Source organism: Sus scrofa, chromosome 2 (genome assembly GCF_054392235.1).
Source record: "Sus scrofa isolate SSC_HxYL_T2T_F1_AM1 chromosome 2, Sscrofa_HxYL_maternal_Yorkshire_Landrace_v2.0, whole genome shotgun sequence".
NCBI lineage: Eukaryota > Metazoa > Chordata > Mammalia > Artiodactyla > Suidae > Sus > Sus scrofa.
Window position 1 is genome coordinate 96451394 of NC_139384.1, and position 22720 is coordinate 96474113.

At 41.4% G+C, this 22720-nt stretch overlaps 1 protein-coding gene across 4 annotated transcripts in view; it reads left to right on the forward strand.

Annotated features, from left to right (window-relative positions):
• Window positions 1-22146: 22146 nt before the first annotated feature.
• PDE8B (phosphodiesterase 8B) overlaps window positions 22147-22720 on the forward strand; it is a 329914-nt gene continuing 329340 nt past the window's right edge. For all 4 annotated transcript variants that reach the window (XM_021084468.2, XM_085013883.1, XM_021084469.2 and 1 more), the window contains exon 1: window positions 22147-22455. The gene's annotated coding sequence lies outside the window, so the exon portion shown is untranslated. The remainder of the gene's footprint in view (window positions 22456-22720) is intronic.

The window sequence follows — 22720 nt, forward strand, 5'->3', positions numbered from 1 at the left end:
TCACATGGGCTTCAGCATTGCCATCTGTTGTATTTCACAGCAAATGAATTGGCATAATGTCACCCGTCTTACTTCTGCATTGTTTGATTCTTGCATTTCTATCAGTCTAGGCTGCTCACTGTTTTCATCTTCGTTCAGGGAAACCAGAAAAAAAAAATTGCTTTGAAATTGAATTTTTTTGAGTATGTTTTTCTAATGAAACTCTGTGATGGCCTTGATTGTGTTTTTCCAAATGTTCTCCCATTTCACTTCTGTTTTCACACTGAGACACAGTTCTTTTTCACAGTCTGGGGCACAGAAAAAAATGTGGTCTGTATTCTATGCTGATCAGAACCCATATGGACTTCGGGGCTTTATTTTGGGCACTGCATTTGAAAGGCTATATTGGCAAACTGGAGCACCCCAGGGGGAGAGCTAACAGGTTGATCTGGGAGCAGTATATGAAGAAGAGTTCACCATGAGAAATGAAGCCCCAGCAGAGCTATCTGCAAAAGCACAATTGAAATCTAACGGTGAACAGTGAGGGGAAGTTAGAGGAAGGCAATTTCAGCCTCTTATAAAATTAGATTAGAAACATCCAGCATTTAAACTAGATTGTCTCATAAAGTGAATTCTTCTCCCTAGGAGTCAGATAAATGCCAGATAACATCTCTAAGGAATATACTTCTAAAGGGGAATCCCAGGGAGTTCCGTTGTGGCTCAGCAGAAGCAAGTCTGAGTAGTATCCATGAGGATGCAGGTTCCATCCCTGGCATTGCTCAGTGGGTTAAGGATCTGGTGTTTGTTGCTGTGAGCTGTGGTGTAGGTTGAAAATTCTACTTGGATCTGGCGTTGCTGTGGCTGTGGCATAGGTCAGCAGCTACAGCTCCAATTTGACCCCTAGCCAGAGAACCTCCTTATGCTGCATGTGTGGCCCTAAAAAGATAGATAGATAGATAGATAAAGGGGATTCCCAGTAATACCTGAAAACCTTTGTAGGGACTTATTCTGTGCCATATACTACTCTGAGCACCTTTCCTATATCACAAATTTAATCCTCACAAGAGCCTTATGAAATAGGCACTTAAGATCCACAGGCATTTATCCTAAAGTGTTAAGACCAAATGTGTTTTTAAATTCTTCAGCGTCACTAAACAGAAAAAGACTCAGATTTCGAAACCAAACTTAGGGTTACCAAAGGGGAAATGTTGCGGGGGTTAGGGATAAAATGGGAGTTTGGGATTCACATATACACACTGCTGTATATGGCTGAGTAATATATGAACATATGTAATATAGTAATATTATATGTAATAATATACATAATAGTATAAATAATATGTAATATACAGAACAATATAATATACATAATAATATATCATATGTATAATATAGTAACATATGGCTGAGTAACAAGGACCTACTGTATAGCACAGGGAAACCTACTCAGTGCTCTGTAGGGACCTATATGGGAAAAGAATCTGAAAAGGAATGAATATATGTATATCTATAACTGAATCAGTTTGCTGTACACCTGAAACTAACACAATGTTGTAAGTCAACTGTGCTACAATAAAATTTAAAAACACTCTTTGGGAGTTCCCGTCGTGGCGCAGTGGTTAACGAATCCGACTAGGAACCATGAGGTTGCGGGTTTGATCCCTGGCCTTGCTCAGTGGGTTAAGGATCTGGCATTGCCCTGAGCTGTGGTGTAGGTTGCAGATGCGGCTCGGATCCCGCGTTGCTGTGGCTCTGGCGTAGGCAGGTGGCTACAGCTCCGATTCGACCCCTAGCCTGGGAACCTCCATGTGCCGTGTGAGCGGCCCAAGAAATAGCAAAAAGACAAAAATAAATAAATAAATAAATTAATTAATTAATTAATTAAAAAAAATAAAAACACTGTTTGGATTTTTAGAAAGATACATGGCACACCTCCCTTTATGTTAGGAAACACCCCCATGGCACAGTCACATACAGTAATATTTCTGTGGTGATGCATATGGGTTTCACATTTAGTAGAATAAATACTTGTACATGAATTGGGTTAGATTTTGCTACCACATGAGTTCAGATTAGCTCTTCCCACAAAATATGTTTTGTTTTTTTAAATTGTTAATTTATTTTTTAATTGTTATTTCCCCCAACACACTTTTTTTCCCCCACTGTACAGCATGGGAACCCAGTTACACATACATGTATACATAATTTTTTCTGCCATTGTCGTGCTGTGTTGTAAGTATCTAAACATGGTTCTCGGTGCTACACAGCAGGATCTCATTGTTAGTCTATTCCAAAAGCAATAGTTTGAATCTGTTTACCTCAAGCTCCCAAACCCTCCTACTCCCTCATCTCCCCCCTTGGCAACCACAAGTCTATTCTCCAAGTCCATGATTTTCTTTTCTGTGGAAAGGTTCATTTGTGCTGTATATTAGATACCAGGTGTGAGTGATATCGTATTGTATTTGTCTTTCTCTTTCTGATTTGCTTCACTCAGTATGAAGAGTCTCTAATTCCACCCATGTTGCTGCAAATGGCATTCATTTTTTCTTTTTTATGGCTGAGTAGTATTCCATTGTATATATATATATATACCACATCTTCCTAATCCAGTCATCTGTTAATGGACATTTGGGTTGTTTCCACGTCTTGGCTATTGTGAATAGAGCTGCAATGAACATGTGGGTGCATGTGTCTTTTTTAAGGAAATTTTGTCCGGATATATGCCCAAGAGCGGGATTGCTAGATCGTATGTACAAAATAGGTTTTGAAATAACTTTAGATTGGAGTTCCTGTTGTGGCTCAGTGGAAACGAATCTGACTAGCATCCATGAGGCCGCAGGTTCGATCCCTGGCCTCAATCAGAGGGTTAAGAATCCGGCGTTGCTGTGAGATGTGGTATAGGTCGCAGATGTGGGCTTGAATCTGTTGCTGCTGTGGCTGTGGTGTAGGCCAGCTGCTACAGTTCCGATTGGACCCCTAGCATGAGATCCTCCATGTTCCATGGGTGTGGCCCTAAAAAGACCAAAACAAAAACAAAAACAAAAACCCAAAACGACTTTAGATTTGTGGATTCTGAATTACAGATGAGGGAAAATGGAGTCTTTTTGCTGTCTCTAGTTTACAAAGGAAGACACTGAGGCATGTAGATTAAATAACTTGCTCATTACTTGCTCAAAGTCATACAGCTTCCACACAGGTAGAAGCCAAGTTCAAACCTTGCCCTTCACCCCCACACATGCTGTCTCTCACTATGCTCTGTCTCCTCTTGATGAGTTGAGCTAAATCCCTTCAAGCACCTCTTCCAATTCTGCAAGTCTTTGATTTCTTGACTTCAGCCTGCCTCAGGCTCTTCCCACCTGCTAGACATGAATTATGGAAATACCATGATCTGTTCCCAGAGGCCAGGTTGAAATAAGGTATTTGGAAAAATGAGATCACCTCTTCCTACTCCAAATGATTTGTTTCTCACAGTGGGCATTTTAGTGTAATTGCTCTCCAAGCACTAGGCAGAGCTGGCTGAAGAGTAAACTTCTGTATCATCGTGATTTGTCTCCAGTGAACTTTTTCTTTTGTATCTTTCACCACATCTGTTACCCAGATCAACACCACGTGAGTCCCAATGGCTCAGTTTTGCCCTCTTTTTCTTTCTTTCTTTCTTTTTTTTTTTTTTTGGCTTTTTTTTCCCACTGTACAGCAAGGGGGTCCCTCTTTTTCTTTCTTTCTTTCTTTCTTTCTTTTTTTTTTTTTGGTCTTTTTAAGGCTGGCATATGGAGGTTCCCAGGCTAGGGGTCTAATCAGAGATGTAGCCGCCGGCCTACGCCACAGCCACACCAGATCTGAGCCGCATCTGTGACCTACACCACAGTTCACCGCAATGCTGGATCCTTAACCCACTGAGTGAGGCCAGGGATTCAACCTGCATCCTCATGGATACTAGTCAGATTGGTTTCTGCTGAGCCGCAATGGGAACTCCTAGCTTTGCCCTTTTTTCATCCATGTTTCAGGACTGACTTTTCCCAGGAAAGGGGCCGATGCCTCTTAACCTTTCTTCTACCATCCAGAGATGCATTATGGAGATGCATTATGGATTATTGGAAAGAAAAAGGATTTAGACATTCAGATGTCTGAATTTAGGTCCAGATGTGCAAATTTGGGCAACACCAGTTAACCTCATTCGTCAGTTTGTAAAATGGGATAGATAATGCTTACCCAGGGATGAATTCAGGTTTTATGGGCTTTGACGTTTATAATCTTTGGGGGAATGCTTTTTAAAACAAAAGAATACAAATCAGGTGGGTGCAGAAGTTATATTTATTTAGACGTAATGCCCATGGCTGTATAAGGGGGAGTACGATGCTTTGGAAGCTGGAGTGTAAAGAAACCATCATTTTAACAAAAGGCTTTTTTTGTGTGTGTGAATATATTGCTAGGGCCCTTCCGGAGTTAGGAAGCGGTCCATTCAGTGAAGGGTCCTGATGTGTAAGATTCATTAGCGTCATGGTTAATTTGCTTCTCTGTCAACCTCATATAGAGTTGTGAGAATTAAATCAAAGACTAAATATATACAAACCCGTTTTGTAATCACTAAGCACTGTGCAGTATTAATCTTTATTCTGAGGCCTGAAACCAAGCATAAACGATTATTCAATAAATGACACAATGGATGAAACATGCTCTCACCATAGAGCTGTACAGGTTTATTGTATTTCTTTTCCCTTGGCCTTTGAAAAAACATATCAGAATAATATATGTACTACATTTTTACAAAAGAGTTAAATATTGGTAAAAGACTTGCAACAAAAAATAGCAATCCTGTGTCTCACCATACATATTCTCTTTCTTTTTTTTTTGATATATGTCTTTATTTTTTTTAATTTTTTAAATGAGCACCCTACATATTTTCTAATTCCACTTTCCAGAGTCAGTACATATCTTCTGTATTGCTAAATAATAATGTATTGTTTTCTCCAGATTTATCAGTGTTGGTAATCTCTAGTTACTTTTGGTTATGGTTGTTAAGGATTTCACTTTCTTCTCATTCTCCCAGTATAGAGTACAATTTTATGACTTCACATGAAATATTTTTTACAGCTGAACTGTAGTGAACTATGATTATATTTCTTTTTATGCATCTTTTTTATTTTCCTAAAGTTGAGAAGTGTGTCATTTTTTCATTTCTTAGTTTTTTTTGTTGTATGTGTACTTGGGTGCTATTCTCCACCATTGCATTTTTTTTTTTTTTTTTTTTTTTTTGTCCATGCCCACGGCTTTCGGAAGTTCCCAGGCCAGGGATCAAACATGCACCACAACAGCAGTGACCTGAGCTGCTGCAGTGACAACATCACATCTTAACCTGCTGAACCACAAGAGAACCCCCACCATAGTATTTTATATATTTTTCACACGATTAAATTCCCCGCCCTGCAGAGAGCCATGGAGCCCTCTGTCTTACTCCAGACTGCTTGTGATGCTCTCTGTGCAATGGGATGGAACTTCCATGAGCCATCATGCTAGAGATTCCTTCATCTCTCTCCAGTGTTGGATTTTCTATTTCCCAAATTCCTCATCTTCCTCTTATCTTGGTTTAGTCCCTCTAAAAAGAGGTAGATCTTATTCTCCAGTAGCTTTCTGAGGAAAGCCATATGGAAGGTAAGTTAACTGAGACTCTGAATGTCTCAAAATGTCTTTAGTTTTATAGTTGACTGATCATTTAGTCAGTCAACTAACTGTAGTTTTAAAATCATTTCACTCAGATTTTGGAAGAGGTGTTCTCTTGTCTTCTAACTTCTGGTATTGCTCTGAAAAGTTCTGGCATCCTGATTCCTAATCCGTTGTTTATTTGTTTATTTATTTTTATTGGGCTATAGTTGACTTACAATGTTGTATTAGTTTCAGGTGTAGAGAAAAGTGAATCATCCATACATATAGATATATCCATTCTCTTTTCCCATATAGGTTGCTACATACTGAGTTTCCTGTGCTATGTAGTAGGTTCTCATTAACCGTCTGTTTTATACAGTAGTGTGTATATGTTATTCCTACCCTCCCAATTCTTCCCCCACCCCCAAGCTGTTTCACCTGTAGTAACAATAAGATTGGTTTGAAATCTGTTTGTTTTATAAATAAGTTCTTTTGTATTATTTGTATTACAGTCCACATATAAGTGATATCATATGATGTTTGTCTTTGTCGGACCTAATTCATTCAGTATGAGAATCTGCAGTTGCATCCATGTTGCTGCAAATGGAATTATTTCATTCTTTTTGTGGCTGTGAAATATTCCACTGTGTATATGTGACACATCTTCTTTATCCAATCCTCTGTCGATGAACATTTAGGTTGCTTCCATGTCTTGTCTATTGTAAATAGTGCTGCAGTGAACAGTGGGCTGCATGTATTTGTTTGAATTATGGTTTTCTCCAGATATATGCCCAGGAGTGGAATGGCTGGGTCATATCGTAGTTCTAGATTTTGTTGTTTAAGGAACCTCCATACTGCCCTCCATAGTGGTCGCATCAATTTACATTCCCACCATGATTTCCCATCCTTTGTACATGACAATTTTCTTCTTTGGAGGTGATCTGAAAATCCACAGTAACATACATGGTAGATGAGATAATTGCTTAGAAATAGTCACTCTTCTCCCCACCCCACCCCACCCCACTTAAGTGAGCAGAGTGTGCTTCCCTGCTGTTTGAGTCTAGGCTTGGCCACGTGGCTTACTTTGGCTAATGAGATATTAACAGATATGTTGCAAGCAGAGGCTTGAAAAGCATTTATGTGGTTGAGTTTGCTCTCTCATGCCTTGCATCAAGTGCAGCAGAATAAGCTGATGACTAGCCCACCGGTTTTAGGAGAAGAATGAGGAATACATGGAATGAAGCCAGTCTGTCCAGGCCAAGTTCAACCTAAATCAGCAGAGCTGCCCAGCTGAGCGTCACTGAGATCTGCCAACCCTCAGCTGACTCACAGATCAATAATAATAAATTGCTGTTATTTTAAGCCACTGTTTTTGGATGTTTGTCGTATAGCATTTTGTGGCAGTAGCTTTTGGTGTCAGAAATTGGTATCTAATTGGTATTAGGAGTTGGTCGTAGAATACAGACTTAAGAAGAACAAAAAATAAGTGGCATTGTGTTGGGGACTGGATGGGGGCAAAAGAAGCATGGTAAGGAGGCTGGGAAGAAAATGTAGCTTTGTGTTATGCAGGGAAGAAGTGTTTTAAAAATGTTTGGTAACTTGGAAGTTAGACACCTAAAAATATTTGGATCTGTGCTGAGAGATCTCCAGACAAAATGGGAAAGTGTGAGCTAGTCGTATTTAGGTGCATGTCATAGGACTGCAAGAAAGGAGGAGTTCATAAGTGAACCAGCCACTTTTCAAGGAAAGCGTTGTTGGAATAGAGGGAGCCCAGGAGATGGAAAATAAAACTTTTTCATCTCCCACTGGCTTCTTAGTGGCAAGTCCACTGTACTGGGCCCGCCTCTGTCCTGGAAGGCTTGGCAGTTCATCCTCCCTAGGATGATACCTGTTTGGGCTGTGGGTTTGTCACTGTTACTCACTGAACTCCAGCAAGCGCCACTATCATGGAATGCTTGATCTTTGTCATGAAATCACATACAACCTAATGTCCACCATTGGATCCGTTTCGTAGCAAAGGAGGTGTGAGCATAGGCTTTTGACTGGGAAATCCACTGGTCATCTTCTAGAAAGAGCAAGCTTCATAAAGCACTGGAATGGTTATGAAGGCCCAGCTGTAACTCCAGCTTGGAGATAATTTTACCTTAGAAGGATAGAGTGCTGTCCTTCAGGATGCACTGTATACATTAAATTAGGTTCTCCATATGATGTCCATCCTCCATAGGAAGAATATATGGGTCTGGGAACCAAGGGTTGGAAGCTGGAGTGGTACCATGTACATCAGTCTCAGTGACCCACAGGGGAACGTTGTGTTTCCTGTCGCTGTAACTCTGGGCTCTGAGGGAATAGAGGTCCTACTTCCCAAATGTAGTGCAGCAAGGGTCCCATTGAACTATATGTTATGGCTGCCACCAGGGCATTTTGGATGCCTTACGACCAGGGACCAGCCGGTGAACAGAGGAGTCCTCATCAAGGCAGAGATCATTGTTTTTGATCAGCAGGAGGAGGTGGAGCTGCTTTACATCACAGAGGCAAGGAGGAGATGTATTTGAATCTCAGGCGACCCTCATGAGTCCCTCTTCTTCACTCTTGTTCAGTCTTTGAACAAATATGGGCAGCAAATTGTACTTGGAAAGAATGTAATTACTAAGGGCCCCTCTAGAATGAAATTTTGGGTCCCCCACTAGGTAAGCCACCGAAAGCTGCAGAATTGATAGCTGATGGGCAGGGGAATTGAGATGGGATAATGCAGGTGGGAGAGAATGGGCACTGTCTGTCACCTCAAGACAAATGGCAGCATCAGGGGCTGCAGTTCTCCCCATAACTTCCCTCATCTAAGTCTCTCCTCTGGAAGAGAGGGCCAGAGGAACCCCGGAGAATTTGATCTGTACAGGGCAAGAAATGCACTGAGGCAGTCACAGATGTTCCTTCAAGATCATCCGCCATGCAGGGCATAGTTGCCTGACAGCCCAGCCACCACACCTCTGGATCCAACACCCTGTGAACAAAGAGGCCATTCTTCCCGAAGGCAGCTTCCAGCCAGTGTCTGAATAAGGTGAGGGTGCTAGCTCTAGGCTGTGCCTGCCTGATGTGGGCATCCTCTCCTGCACAGGTTTGGCTCAGAGATGACTCCTTGGCCTGGCTGAATCCCTTTCAGAACAGTTCTGGGGTCTGAAGCTTTTCCTACTCAAGTCTGTCTTTCCATGCTCCTTTCACGGGGATCAGAGCTGCATTGTGATCTGAAGCTTCTTCGTCCTGTTCTTGCTCTTCATCCGTTTCTCCTTCACAGGCATTTCCCCCAGTAAAATCTCTTGTGCTTCTGATCTCCTCTCCATATCTGCTCAGAGGATCAGTCCCATCATGTTTTTTGGTAATAGCAATAGAAATTGATATGCTGTGACTTGGTATACATGGGGAGACCTTTCCATTGAAGGACTCGACGTACAGTTAGAGGCAATTTTATTTCTTCTTTTAAGATTTTCTTCCCAAATTTCTCTTTCTGGAACTCCCTATGAGTTGGATATTGGACCTTCAGAATTACACTTCTAATTTTCCTCTCTTTTCTCTTCTAGTGTCCATATCTTTGTCTTTTTCTTTCACTCTCTGAGACTTTCTCAACTTTATCATCAGACTTTTCCATCAACTTTTAAAATTTCACTTCCCTTATTCTTAATTTCCAAGAGTTCATTCTTATTTTCTAATTGTTACCTATTCTATACTATCTTGTTTTTATTTCCTGAGTACACTTTCTCTTTTTCTTCTTCTTCTTCTTCTTCTTCTTTTTTTTTTTTTTTTTTTTTTTTTTGTCTTTTTAGAGCCACACCCACAGCGTATGGAAGTTCCCAGGCTAGGGGTCGAATCGGAGCTGTAGCCACCAGCTTATGCCACAGCCATGGCAATGCCAGATCAGAGCCACATCTGCAACCTACACCGCAGCTCACAGCAACACTAGATCCTTTAACCCACTGAGTGAGGCCAGGGGTGGAACGCACATCCTCATGGATACTAGTCAGGTTCATTACCACTGAGCCACAACAGGAGCTCCGGCACTTTCTCTTCTTTATCTATCTAAGGATGTAACTTCTAGCTTTTTTGTCTTTGAAATGTTGATTTAGTCCTGACATTGTTCTACTTCCTCTTATTTTCTTAGACACTAACCAGCTAAATGGACAGTCTGAACTTTCGGGGGTGGGGGCTTGTCACCCGTGGGCTCCAATACAGTGTCTGTGGCAGTAAGCTGGCTATTGCAGCAGGGGAAATGCAGGTGTCAATGTATGTTGGATGTCTCTCTGGGAACATTAATGTCTGGAAAGAAGAATCTTCCAATCTCCTTAAAGGATATAAGCCTAGCTGCTGGCATTTTTGCATCTGAGATGATGACATTTGTATCATTCAGTGTCTTTACTCTGGAATCTAACTTCCACCGTACCAAAATCTGCTTCATTTTTCCCCCCAAAAAAATGTATGTAAGGGAAGGGGAAGATTTTTGTAAATCTCCTTATTTGCATTGTGGGCGAGGACCAAAGGCTTATTAAATGAATTTTGAACAGATCTCCCTATTTTGATCAGTTTCCTCACTCAAACTCATGCCTCAAAGCTTCAGCTATTCACTGGTTAGCAATGGCAAAATCATTTTGCTTCTTAGTGATTTCATGCGCTGCAGGTTCTTAAGTTCCACCTTTCTCTGCTCTGCTCAGGCCAGAATCTTCCAGTTACTTTCTCTCTCAATCACTATTGTGATTTGAGAACCCACGGACCTCCTAGTTTCTTCAGTGCTGCATGTGTGTTTCTATTTCTCCTCTTATTTTTTTCTGGGAGGGAAAAGGAGAAAAAATATCTTTTCTTTACCACCTTAAAACTGAAATTTTTCTCCAGGCATTTCTCATGTTAAAAGAGTACATACCAGATTTAGCACTAGCTTGTGTAAGTTAGCTGGGAGAGCCTGGCCGGAGAGGACTCGAACAGGTGTCCATAGATGCGGCCAGATTGATTGCAAGAGTGGGAAGCATGATCCAGCTGGGAAAAGGCCCTTTTCCAAATGGTCTGTTCGAAATGGATGGGAGAGAGTGGGATGGGCTAGGTGTTTAGGGTTAGAAGATGCAAACTATTACATTGAGAATGGATATGCAATGAGGTCCTACTGTACAGCATAGGGAACTATATCCAGTCTCTTGGGATAGGCAATGATGGGAGATACAATAAGAAAGGGTATATATATATATATATATGACTGAGTCACATTGCTGTATGGCAGAAATTGGCACAATGTTACAAGTCAACGGTATTTTAATAAAAAATAAAAATTAAAAATATTTTAAAAATGGGATGGGAATCATAATGGGTGGAAGATGGACTCAGAGAAGAGGAAGGAACAGATAGGAGGCCCTTTAGCATTCGTGGGCTGGCCCAGGCAGAGTCAAGGTGGTAACAGCTTATTTGGATTTCCTTCCAAGCTCTGCTAGTGGCCATGTCAGACCTGTCTGGGTACCATAGCCTTAGAAGAGATTGCGCCCTGGTCCCCACTGTCTTGACACAAAGTAAGGGACACCAGTGGTCAAACTCCAGAGGCAGCAGGTGTCCTCTGTAGCCTGCAAGAAAGACCACTTGACCAACATTGTGAAAGTCACACTCTTGCTCTAGCTGTGAGTTTGGTCTACTTTGCCCTCACATTTTGTGTATCTTGTTCAATTGGGGCATTATTTTGCCGACAAGAGTAAACTAGGGTGTAGTGGAGGTCAGGTGGGTTGGGTAAAGACTGGTCATTATTAAAGCAGAGGGGAGACTTCAGAGTCTGTGGTAGCCAAAGGGAGACACCAGATCCACAGAGTAACTAGAGCAAAGGCACAGACGTGTTGCCCACCCCGGAAGTCATTACAGAGAAGAATGGTTGCCCAGGTAGCTCCCGTGGCATCTTAGGCTGCCCATGTTGATAGGGACCAAACTTTCAAAACCATATATCTAAGCATCTGGCATGGCAAAGCCAAGGGCACTCATGAGGGACAGAGAGTCTGTGTCTCTGAAATAGGTACCACCTCTGGCAATTTGGAGGCCAGTGGTGCCATCTCCTTAGCCCCTCTCATCCTGAAGCGGTGCAATGATTCTTGTCCCCTGCCCACCAACCCTTTGCCCTCTGTCCCTGCTTTCAGGTCCTAAATGAAGTCAGTTAGGAGTTTCCTAGGACGAGTGACAAGTGACTCTTCTCCCTCAGTTTTTTTTTTTTTCTTTTGTTTGCCCAATACCTTGTGTATTTTGAGTAGAGCAATTGTGTGAAGATTATCTGCACAGCAGCCCTTTTCAGAACAAGCCTCTGTTTCCAGGACAGAGGTAAGTGGGCTACTGTCATTCTCAAGTCTATTGTGATCATTGACAAGACTGCCTGACTCCTTAGGTTTGTTCATCAAAGACTCTAGTGTAGGATTTATTTAGGAAAAGCAAGTTCCTTTCTGGCTTCCACTTCTTGGATGAGAGGGATAGAGATGATGGTTTAGGAAGCTCCAAATAGGAAAATCTTCTTGTTTTCACCTTTGCATTAATCTGCATCGTCATTTTTTCTACCTGCTTTTATGTGCCACAGTCCAGCCCCATCTTTCCTACTTTGCCCATTGGTCAATCTACCTGACTATGTAAATATAATTCTTGTTGACTCTTTTAAACATTAACCATAATGTTAATTTTTTTTTTTTAAAAAGTTTAGTATCACAGTCCTACCACTGTGACCACTGACCAAAGTGACTGGCTTTTCATTTAGATACTTGGAGCTGAATTCAGAGGATGAAGCAGTCATAGGTAAAATTAATAATTTGTTACTGCAGGCTTGTGGCAGAGGCTACGAAATGTCAGGCCATTATTGAAAACAACTCCCAACTTTCCTCGTGAAACCAGGTTGTTCCCACTAAGTCAACATCTGTCACAATCTGTGTAAAAGGGCAGAACATGCAACCCAACCGCCCATTTGAAAACCCAGCTGCAAAACATTCAATTGGAACACAGAGGCCTTTGGGCGCTGCAAGGCTGTCTCGTCTTCAGCACAGTAGTTGCCAAGGGAAACAGAGATGTTCTCTGCAGGGGCCTCCCCACCAAACCTCTTCCCTCTCCTTTATTTCTCTTTTGGCTGACATGAGTGAGGCCACTGCCCGCTGACCACAGACGCAACTAACCTCTCCATCAAGCCAAACCCAAGTTGTTCACCTGCAGAACTGTGATCTGAATAAGTGGTAGTAGTTTTAATCATTCAGGTTTTGGGGTGGCTTGTTACCTAGCAGTATATTTTGATGTGGTGTACTTCTCTGTCTTAGAACCCCTGTCCTTTGTCAGTTTGGAAAAATTCTCAATCGTTACTGCTCTAAATATTACCTCTTTCCCATTTCCTGTTACCCTTCTGTAACTCCTATCAGAGATCCTTTCTGTTAGTTATGATTCTTTCCTTTGTGATTCTTTTTTTTTTTTTTTTTTTTGTCTTTTTGCTATTTCTTTGGGGTGCTCCCACAGCATATGGAGGTTCCCGGGCTAGGGGTCGAATTGGAGCTGTAGCCACCGGCCTATGCCAGAGACACAGCAACTCGGGATCCGAGCCACGTCTGCAACCTACACCACAGCTCACAGCAACGCCGGATCGTTAACCCGCTGAGCAAGGGCAGGGACAGAACCCGCAACCTCATGGTTCCTAGTTGGATTCGTTAACCACTGCGCCACGACGGGAACTCCTGTGATTCTGTTTTTTTTCTTTCTTTCTTTTTTTGGCCATGTCCACGGCATGTGGAAGTTCCTGGGTCCCGGATCTCACATGAGCTGCTCCAGTGATAATGCTGACTCTTTAACCACTAGGGCCACCAGGGAACTCCCTAGGTGATTCTTAAGCTCTCATGTTTTTCCCCTCCGTTTTTGACTCTGTGGTACATTCTGTGTCATGTCCTGAATTCCAGTTTCCTTATTTTCTACTCAGTTCTTAAATATATTTATTTAGTTTTGACTTTGAGTGGTTATGTTTCCTTTATAAAAGAACTCTTTGCTCTTTTTCCAAACCTGCCTTGATTTCCTGTTCTTCATTATTTTTTCTATCCCTTCTTTCATCTTGTAAATCATTTAAAACAAACTTATTCTGTAGTCATGTGCAGATTGACCTATTTACTTCTTGGGGGCATTATTTCTCCTGTTAATTTCATGATCTGACCCTGGGTGTTTTTCTCCCGTGATCTGTAATTTTGATTATGAGAAGGGACTCCCCCTGCCAGCCCCAGGGGAAGAACTGTGTGTCTGTGATTGTTGGATTGTTGCCTTCACTGAGGCTGCAAGTTTGCTTCTCATAGATTCCTAGGGAGATCACCAGTTCCTAGCCGGCTTTTGTGTTTCTTCTCAACTTGGTATTTCTGTCTTATAGTGAAAATTTAGGGCTCATGTTAATGTATGACACAGGCATGTTTTCAAGTTTTTGTGGATGAACTTTGTTTTTTTACCGCTAGCCTGAGGACGCAGGAACTTGTCCGATCCTGTTTTCACCAACAGCAGAGCTCTCAGGAACTCCGATTTTGCAGACCGCTAGGTTCCCCTTGCCTTCCTTGCCTGCACCAGAGCCAATCTCTTATTCTCCTGCAAGGGTCTTAAAATCCCAGGAACCCCTAGAGCCTGTAGCTGGCAGGTCCAAACCTTGCCTAGGCTCCCTTGGCATCAGCCTCTACTTAATGTGTGGCCTTGGAGTTCTCCCTTTATTTCCAGAATATGGACAATCCTCTTTCTTTAGGTCAATGACATACGTATGACTGTTTGGCCAGTGCTTCTCTGTAGTAGTAGCTGAGGGGGAACTCTTCTGCATCATCTCAGCTCATTGATTGCTGGAGGTTGTCTCCTCTACGCTTTTGAGCTTTCGTTTTATAATAACGAAAGGTAAAATTCACAGCAAAGACATACCATTTAGGTATCTGTATATGCTGAATCAAAGAACATCAGAATATACCAAGCAAAATGTGTTAGAAACACACTCCTAATGGAGGCTTTAACATGCTACACTGAGGCTTTACCAAATCAAGAAGGTAAAAATTAAGCACAATGGAGGGAACTGAATAATGCTACAGACAGGGTAGCCTGAGTACCTGTGTATCAAACAGTAACCTAGAAGCAGTGAAGAGACAGTTTCTGATGTACTTGCAACATTAAAACCTTCAAGAATTTAAACAGTAGTGAATAGAGTTGAATTACTTGTTGCTAAAGGCCTTTGCCCCACCTGTGTCATGGAAGGTCCTTTGCTTTGGATCCTTTGTGGGTCTAACTCAGACTTAAACTATGTGGGACACTGGCATTGTCCTCTGAATCATCTCCAACCCTGTGGGGTATATCACAGAGCCACTTTGTTCAGCTGAGTCAGGGTCATATCTGACATTGGATATTTCTCTGCAGCCCATAGATCCTTGAAGCAGGAATGTCCTCGTTCCCAACATTTGACTTGTAGCAAATCCACCTGTCCACTGACCTGGTGGCCACTAATTCCTCTGGCCACTACCACAAGATTTGTTTCAAAAACCTTAAAGCTTACTGTAATGCTGCTTATAATTATGAAAAATTGAAAACTGAAATCCCATCAAAGGGGGGATGAATAAATAAAATGTGGTATATTCTTATTATATAGTGCTAGGAGTTTTATCATAATCTCCTAGTATATTGTGATATGACTTATTATAATATCCCATTATATCATGGTATGAACTGTTATAATAGCCTTTAGAGGGAATGGGATTGTACCAATATGGAACAATACATCCATATGTAAAACATCTCTAATCAACTCAGCAAGTAAGAAAAAGATAATTTGTGGAATAAATTTCACATAGTCATTTATATGAATTTTAAAACACATGTAATTAATAGGTATTATTTAAGAATACATACATATATATTTGTAAAATTACTACAAATGGTTGGAATATATACTAAGTCATAATAGTTGCTTCTGGGCCTTGAGGTAAGAAATAGAACAGTGGTTGGGGACTTCACTATTATCTGTTTTATTTAATTTCTTTTATATAAACACTACTGAGGCAAATATGATAAATTATGTCAGTTCTGCGAGGAAAAACATGTGCGTATGTGTTAGTCTTTCTGCCTTTTTCCTTTTTTACAGCTTTATTGAGGTATAAATAATGTACAGTAAACTATACATATATAAAGTATACAAAATATTTTGTCAAATGTATACACCCATAAAAACTTCACCACGTGAAGACAATGACTATTTCCATCACTTCCAGCAGTTTCCTCAGGCCCCTTTGAAATCTATTTCTCCTTCCTGCCTTGAACTTGGGCAACCACTTTGCTTTCTACCTCTATAGATGAGTTTGCTTTTTCTAGAGTTTTATATTAGCGGAGTTCTATAGTATGTGCTTTTTTTTTTTTTTTTTTTTTAATGATTGCTTTCACTCAGTTTCTTAAGAGGATAGCAATTTCTCAAAATAAAAACAATTTTAAAAATCTTGGAATGGCTGAAAAATATGTGTGATTATAATCTATGACTCAGAAATAGAGGAAGAAGGGGATCTTTGAGAAGGAGGTACCATTTGGATACAGTCCCATTAAGCAGAACAGGCATATCTGCTATAATGGCTTCCATATTTACCAACATCTTCCCTCATATAACCTGTATTTTTTTTTTTTTTTTTTTTGCATTTTAGGCCCACACCCACAGCTGTGGGAAGTTCCCAGGCTAGGAGTTGAATCAGAGCTGCAGCTGCCAGCCTACACTACAGCCACAGCAATGCCAGATCTGAAGCACATCTGCAACCTACACCCCAGGTCATGGCAACGCCATATCTTTAACCCACTGAGCGAGGCCAGGGATCAAACCCATGTCTTCATGGTTCCTAGTCAGGTTTGTTTCCCCTGCACCACAACAGGAACTCTGAACCTGTATTTTTTTTTTTTTCACACGCTGCTTGAAATTGGATAAATGAGAATCTTTTGAATATCTAAGATACCCATTTACAAACAGAGGCATCACTGAGAATTCATTCCTGGCAGTTGATTGGATGAGAAGCCTGTCATTCTAACCCCACCTGTGCTTGGCTTTAATGAGAGGTTGGATGCTTAGATCACAGGAGAGGGGAGCTCAGGTGTACTGGAGCATGGAGAAGTGGGGGCTGCCATAAATGAAGCTCAATGATGCCTCTGTTTGTAAATGGGTATCTTGGACTTCTGGCAACACTAGAATTTTGGGAACTAGACATTGGGATAAGGACCTAAAAAGGGGACAGGGGGGGGGCAGAAAAGAATATGGGACCCATAGTTAAGAGTCTCCATTTCAGGACTTCACATTGTGACTCAGCAGTAATGAATCTGACCAGTATCCATGAGGATGTGGGTTGATCCCTGGCCTTGCTCAGTGGGTTAAGGATCTAGCATTGTTGTGAGCTGTGGTGTAGGCCTCAGGCACAGCTGGGATACTGCTTTGCTGTGGCTGTGATGTAGGCTGCCAGCTACAGTTTTGATTTGACCCCAGCCTGTTTCCACATGCCATGGTGCAGCCCTAAAAAGGAGAAAAAAAAAAAGTGTCTTCCATTTCAAAATGCTCCTGAGGAGCAGCCTCTGCTGAGAAATTGAGGAAGAAATTCCCATTTCATCTTCCTGCATCTCTTCAGATCAGAGAATTCTTCTTCTCTAAATTCAACCTGATATTGTGATTGCTCTATGACCGTAAATTGACTTTGGTTGGCTGGGCTCAGAGCCATTATTTCTGTGGGAAAATGTACCCAAATTTCAAATAACTGGGAAGTTGAGAAACATAACTTGTTACCTGCCAGCCAGGAACTCCTTAGGTATATAAATCTTTGTGCAGTGAGCTATGTTGTAATAGAAATATTTGCACAGATATAATTCTTAATCTATAGCCAATATCAGTCATTAAAACATCCTGTTCAGTCCTGGGGCCCATAAGTGTAGGATGTTATGGAGAAATTGGAGAGGAGCCAGGGGAGACAAAGTAAATGATGGAAGGTTTTGAAAAATAGCCCTTCAGGGAAAAGTCTGCATGAGTTCAGAGCAGAGACGTGTGAGTAGACTGAATATCAGTCTACAAAACTCTAGGGGATGTCACAGTGTTGACACCAAATCTTTCTTCCCTGTGTCCACAGAGGGAGATGGGAGAGAAAGTGAGCTTCAGCTGCAGAAGGGATGTAGGCTACTCAGGTGTCCCCAACACGAAGATCAGAACCCAGCCTGTAGTCACCAGGCTTCATGCTCACATGGGCAGAAGTCATTCTGGAGGTTTTAATTTTGCCGAGCTCTGCACTCAGTGGCAGGCCAGGTTCACCCAGACCTGATCATCTGTCCAGGTTGAGTGCATAGAGTATTATTTGGGAAACCAGTGAGTTCCATCCAAATAGAAAATGCTTCAGCGCTACTAAGAGGGGAAAAAGTAAAGCCAGTGGGAAATCCAGATGCGGGAAGTCCCAGGGTTCCATCCATCCACTGGTTGACAAGGCTGCTCCGGGCTGCAAGGAGCCGGGCACTGGCGTTTGTGTGTATGCACGGTGGGAGGGCATGCCAGCCTCTCCGCACCCTGGGCCAGGTGGCCCACCACTCAGGGGGTGGAGGCCATTCTTTCCATTAGTGTGTTTTCAGAGACAGACCAGAGATGGTTCCAGAAGAGAGTATCTGGGACAGAAAGTAGAAACTGGGCCCAATGAGGAGCAGTTGAAGGAGGCCTGGAGAAGATAAGCTGGGGCGTGGGCGGAGGACAAGGAGCCATTTTCAGATATTTGAAATGCTGCCAGGTGTGAGAGAGAGATTAGGATTGTGCCATGCCGCTCCAGAGGGCCAACACAGAGCCAGGGGGGCACAGGAGGCAGGGACAGAGTGTCAGCTGAAAATAAGGAGCATTTTCTTCAGTTGCCTTTTTTTTCCACTTTTTTTAAATAGTTGATTTACAATGTTCTGTCAATTTCTGCTGTACAGCAAAGTGGCCCAGTCATATATATATATATATATATTCTTTTTGAATATATATATATATTCTGTACAGCAAAGTGGCCCATAATATATATATATATTCTTTTTCTCACATCATCCTCCATCGTGTTCCATCACAGGTGATTGGGTATAGTTTCCTGTGCTATACAGCAGGATCTCATTGCTTATCCACTTCAAATGCAGTAGTCCATCCCATTCTCCCCCTCCCTCTTGGCAACCAAAAGTCTGTTCTCCATGTCTATGAGTTTGTTTCTTTTCTGTAGATAGGTTCACTTGTGCCATATAACAGATTCCAGATACAAGTGATATCATATGGTATTTGTCTTTCTCTTTCTGACTTACTTCATGTAGTATGAGAGTCTCTAGTTCCATCCATGTTGCTGCAGGTGGCATTATTTTGTTCTTTGTAATGGCTGAGTAGTATTCCATTGTGTATATATACCGCATCTTCTTTTTTTTTTTTTTTTTTTTTTTTGTCTTTTTGCTATTTCTTGGGCTGCTCCCATGGCACATGGAGGCTCCCAGGCTAGGGGTATAACCGGAGCTGTAGCCACCAGCCTACGCCAGAGCCACAACAACGCCGGATCTGAGCCGCGTCTGCAACCTACACCACAGCTCACGGCAATGCCAGATCGTTAACCCACTGAGCAAGGGCAGGGACCGAACCCGCAACTTCATGGTTCCTAGTCGGATTCGTCAACCACTGCGCCACGACGGGAACTCCTACCACATCTTCTTAATCCATTCATCTGTCAGTGAACATTTAGGTTGTCTCCATGTGTTGGCCATTGTGAATAGTGCTGCAGTGAACACAGGGGTGCATGTATCTTTTTCAATGAAAGTTTTGTCTGGATATATGCCCGGGAGTGGGATTGCTGGTTCATATTGTAGCTCCATATTTAGTTTTCTGAGGTGCCTCCGTACTGTTTTCCGTAGTAGTTGTACCAGTTTACATTCCCACCAACAGTGTGGAAGGGTTCCCTTTTCTCCACACCCTCTCCAGCATTTGTTATTTGTAGACTTACTAATGATGGCCATTCTGACCAGTGTGAAGTGGTACCTCATCGTAGTTGTGAGTTGCATTTCTCTAATAATTAGTGATGTTAAGCATTTTTTCACATGCCTGTTGGCCATCTGTATGTGTTCTTTGGAGAAATGTCTGTTTAGGTCTTCTGCCCATTTTAAATTTTTTTTTTTTTTTGCTGTTGAATTGTATGAGTTGTTTGTGTATTTTGAAGATTAAACCCTTGTGATGCAACTGACAGGGGAGCATTTTATAATTGGAAATACTCAAAGCAGATTGAGATGCCTAGTGATACAGAAAGTATTTGTGCAAAGACTGAATGAGTATCTCACAAGAACAACATTAACGGGAGAATTTCTGGACTTTTTTTTTTTTTTTTTTTAAGTATCTCTAAAAAGAAACTTCCTGGAGAGCAAGATGACCTAGCAGTAAGCATTTTTCTCCTGGTGCTCACGAAAGGTGGGCTTCACAGTCTGAACCACTAGAGGGAGTCAGGACAGCAGCATTGTAGAGACGACCTCCAGGCTCTTCCTTCAAATAGCAACTGATACCACCCAGTCAGGCTCTTGTCTCCTTAATTCTGCTGCTTTAGATGTCTCCTTCATGAAGCTTTCTAGAATGCTTACATCTGATTAAATTCATCAGTGTCTGAGGGGGTCTCTGTATGTACATTGAGAGGCATGATCATTACTATTTGTACTTTAATGCTGGGTTTGTTAATTGTATAAATAGTGTTCCTCTAAAAATCCAATCACTTTAGACTTATTTAAAAAATTAAAATTTGGAGTTCCTGTTTTGGCTTAGTGGTAGTGAACCTGCCTTGTATCTATAAGGATGCAGGTTCAGTCCCTGTCCCTGCTCAGTGGGTTAAGGATCCTGCGTTGCAGTGAGCTGTGGTGTAGGTTGCAGACACAGCTTGGATCCTGTGCTGCTGTGGCTGTGGCATAGGCTGGCATCTGCAGCTCCAATTCAGCCCCTAGCCTGGGAACTTCCATATGTTGTGAGTGCAGACCTAAAAAAAAAAATATTAAAACATATGAATTTAACAAATATAACATTTTCCAGACATTTAAACATTAACTTACAAACTAATGAATTCTTCTAAAATCATGAGTATCCTATATCTGAATCTTTTACATGCTAACAGGTGCCTTTAAAAGCAGAAACATAGATATGAATCCTCATAGGGATTATAGCACTATTTAAACTTGAACAGTTACAAATTATTTATATATTTAAATCTGTTTCTTCTTTATCACTATGCTTTCTCTTGTGAGTAGTCTTCTTCTGAGGACAGAGTGTCTTTAAAAATACATATTTCCTTATCTCCTGATGATATAATAATTTTGTGAAACTCAAAAGCAAAAAACAGCATCTCTGAGTAGCTCAGGTTGGAAGTATTGCGTTTTGAAATTTCTTACAAACATATAAAACCTTTCCATGTATTTAAAGTTTTGGTGGATCTCAGAAAAGAAAATCATGGACATGGAGAACAGATTGTGGTTGCCAAGGGGGAGGGGGAGGGTGTGGGATGGACTGGGAATTTGGGGCTAATAGATGCAAACTATTGCCTTTAGAATGGATAAGCAGTGACATCCTGCTGTATAACACTGGGAACTATGTCTAGTCACTTATGATGGAGCATGATAATGTGGGAAAAAAAGAATGTGTACATGTATGTGTAACTGGGTCACCTTACTGTACAGTAGAAAATTGACAGAACACTGTAAACCAGCTATAATGGAAAAATAAAAATCATTATAAATAAAAAAATTAAGTTTTAGTGGATCTAATCAATTAAACCTATATAAACACAAGATAATATTTTGTTGCCTGAAAATGGAGTGCTGAGGTAACAAATACCTAAAACAGTGGGGTTGATTTTGGAACTGCTAGAGACCAGAAGAATTTTGAGAAGCCTGATAGAGAATGCCGAAGTTGCCTCTAACAGACTGTTAGTAAACATTCAAACTTGGAAGGTGCTGCCAGTGAGGGCTCGAAAGGAAGTGAGAAATGTGGTACTGGAAACTGGAGGAAGAGGGGTCTTTGTTGGGTAGTAACAGAAAGCTTAGCAAAATTATCTCCTGCAGTAATGCATGAAGCAGAACAAGAAAGTGATGAACTTGTTTATCTAGCTAAGATTTCCAAGCCAAGTGTTGAAGGCACCCCCAGTTTCTTGCCACATAGAGTAAAATGCAAGAGGAGAATTGATACATCGAGGAAAGAACAGTTAAAAAGGAACCAGGACTTGATGATTTTGAAAATTCTCACAGTCTCTCCAATGGGCAAAAAGTGTTAAAAGTAAGAAATGACTTTCAAGCATGTGGCATAGAGATAAGCCCTGGCCTAGGGGGGGAAAAAAAAAAGCCGAGTGGTAATTCTCCAAGGTTGTGTTAAAACCTCAGGAAAATCAGAGGATCAGAAAGGTATTCAGACACACAACTGTTGGGCCCTCTCTAGAGATTAAAAGTATGCCTCCTACAACATCGCAAACAATAAGGCTTTTTGGAAGTCTGACTTGCCCTTTAACCATCTCAATGTCTTTACCCTAGGTAAAGGTGCACCTGTCTCAAAAAGAATGGTGGATGTGGCTTCCGTGTAAGGGAAATTGACAGGAGACCCACAAAGTATTTAAGAAATTTATTTCAGCAAAAGCACTGCCACCTTAAACTGAAAGAAGCAGAATGAGGACAAATGAAGGGAGGCTAGAGCTCCAAAATTCTACTGTCAAGAAGCAGGATGATGAAGTACTCAGCTGCAAGTGTGCTACCTTTCATGAAAAAGATGGCATGACTCAGAGGGCCAAATCGAGAGCTATTGTGGATGATTCCCAGGCCTTGGACTCTAATCAAGGAACTCTGGTAAGAGTTTGCAAGGATTTCAGAAATTCTTTGGATTGAGAACTCCTTTTTACCTTCCATGTACCCTCTTCCCTTTTAAATAGAATGTCTATAAGTATTTTATTATACCTGTTCCTCTATTGTGTATTGAACGGTTAGGAGTCAGACAGCTTGTCTAGTTTTGTAGACTAAGAGTAACTGTACGCAAGGAGCCTCATCCATACCTGGACCTGATTTAGATGATGAGATTCTAGGCTTTGAGCAGAGACTATCATGGTATGAGATT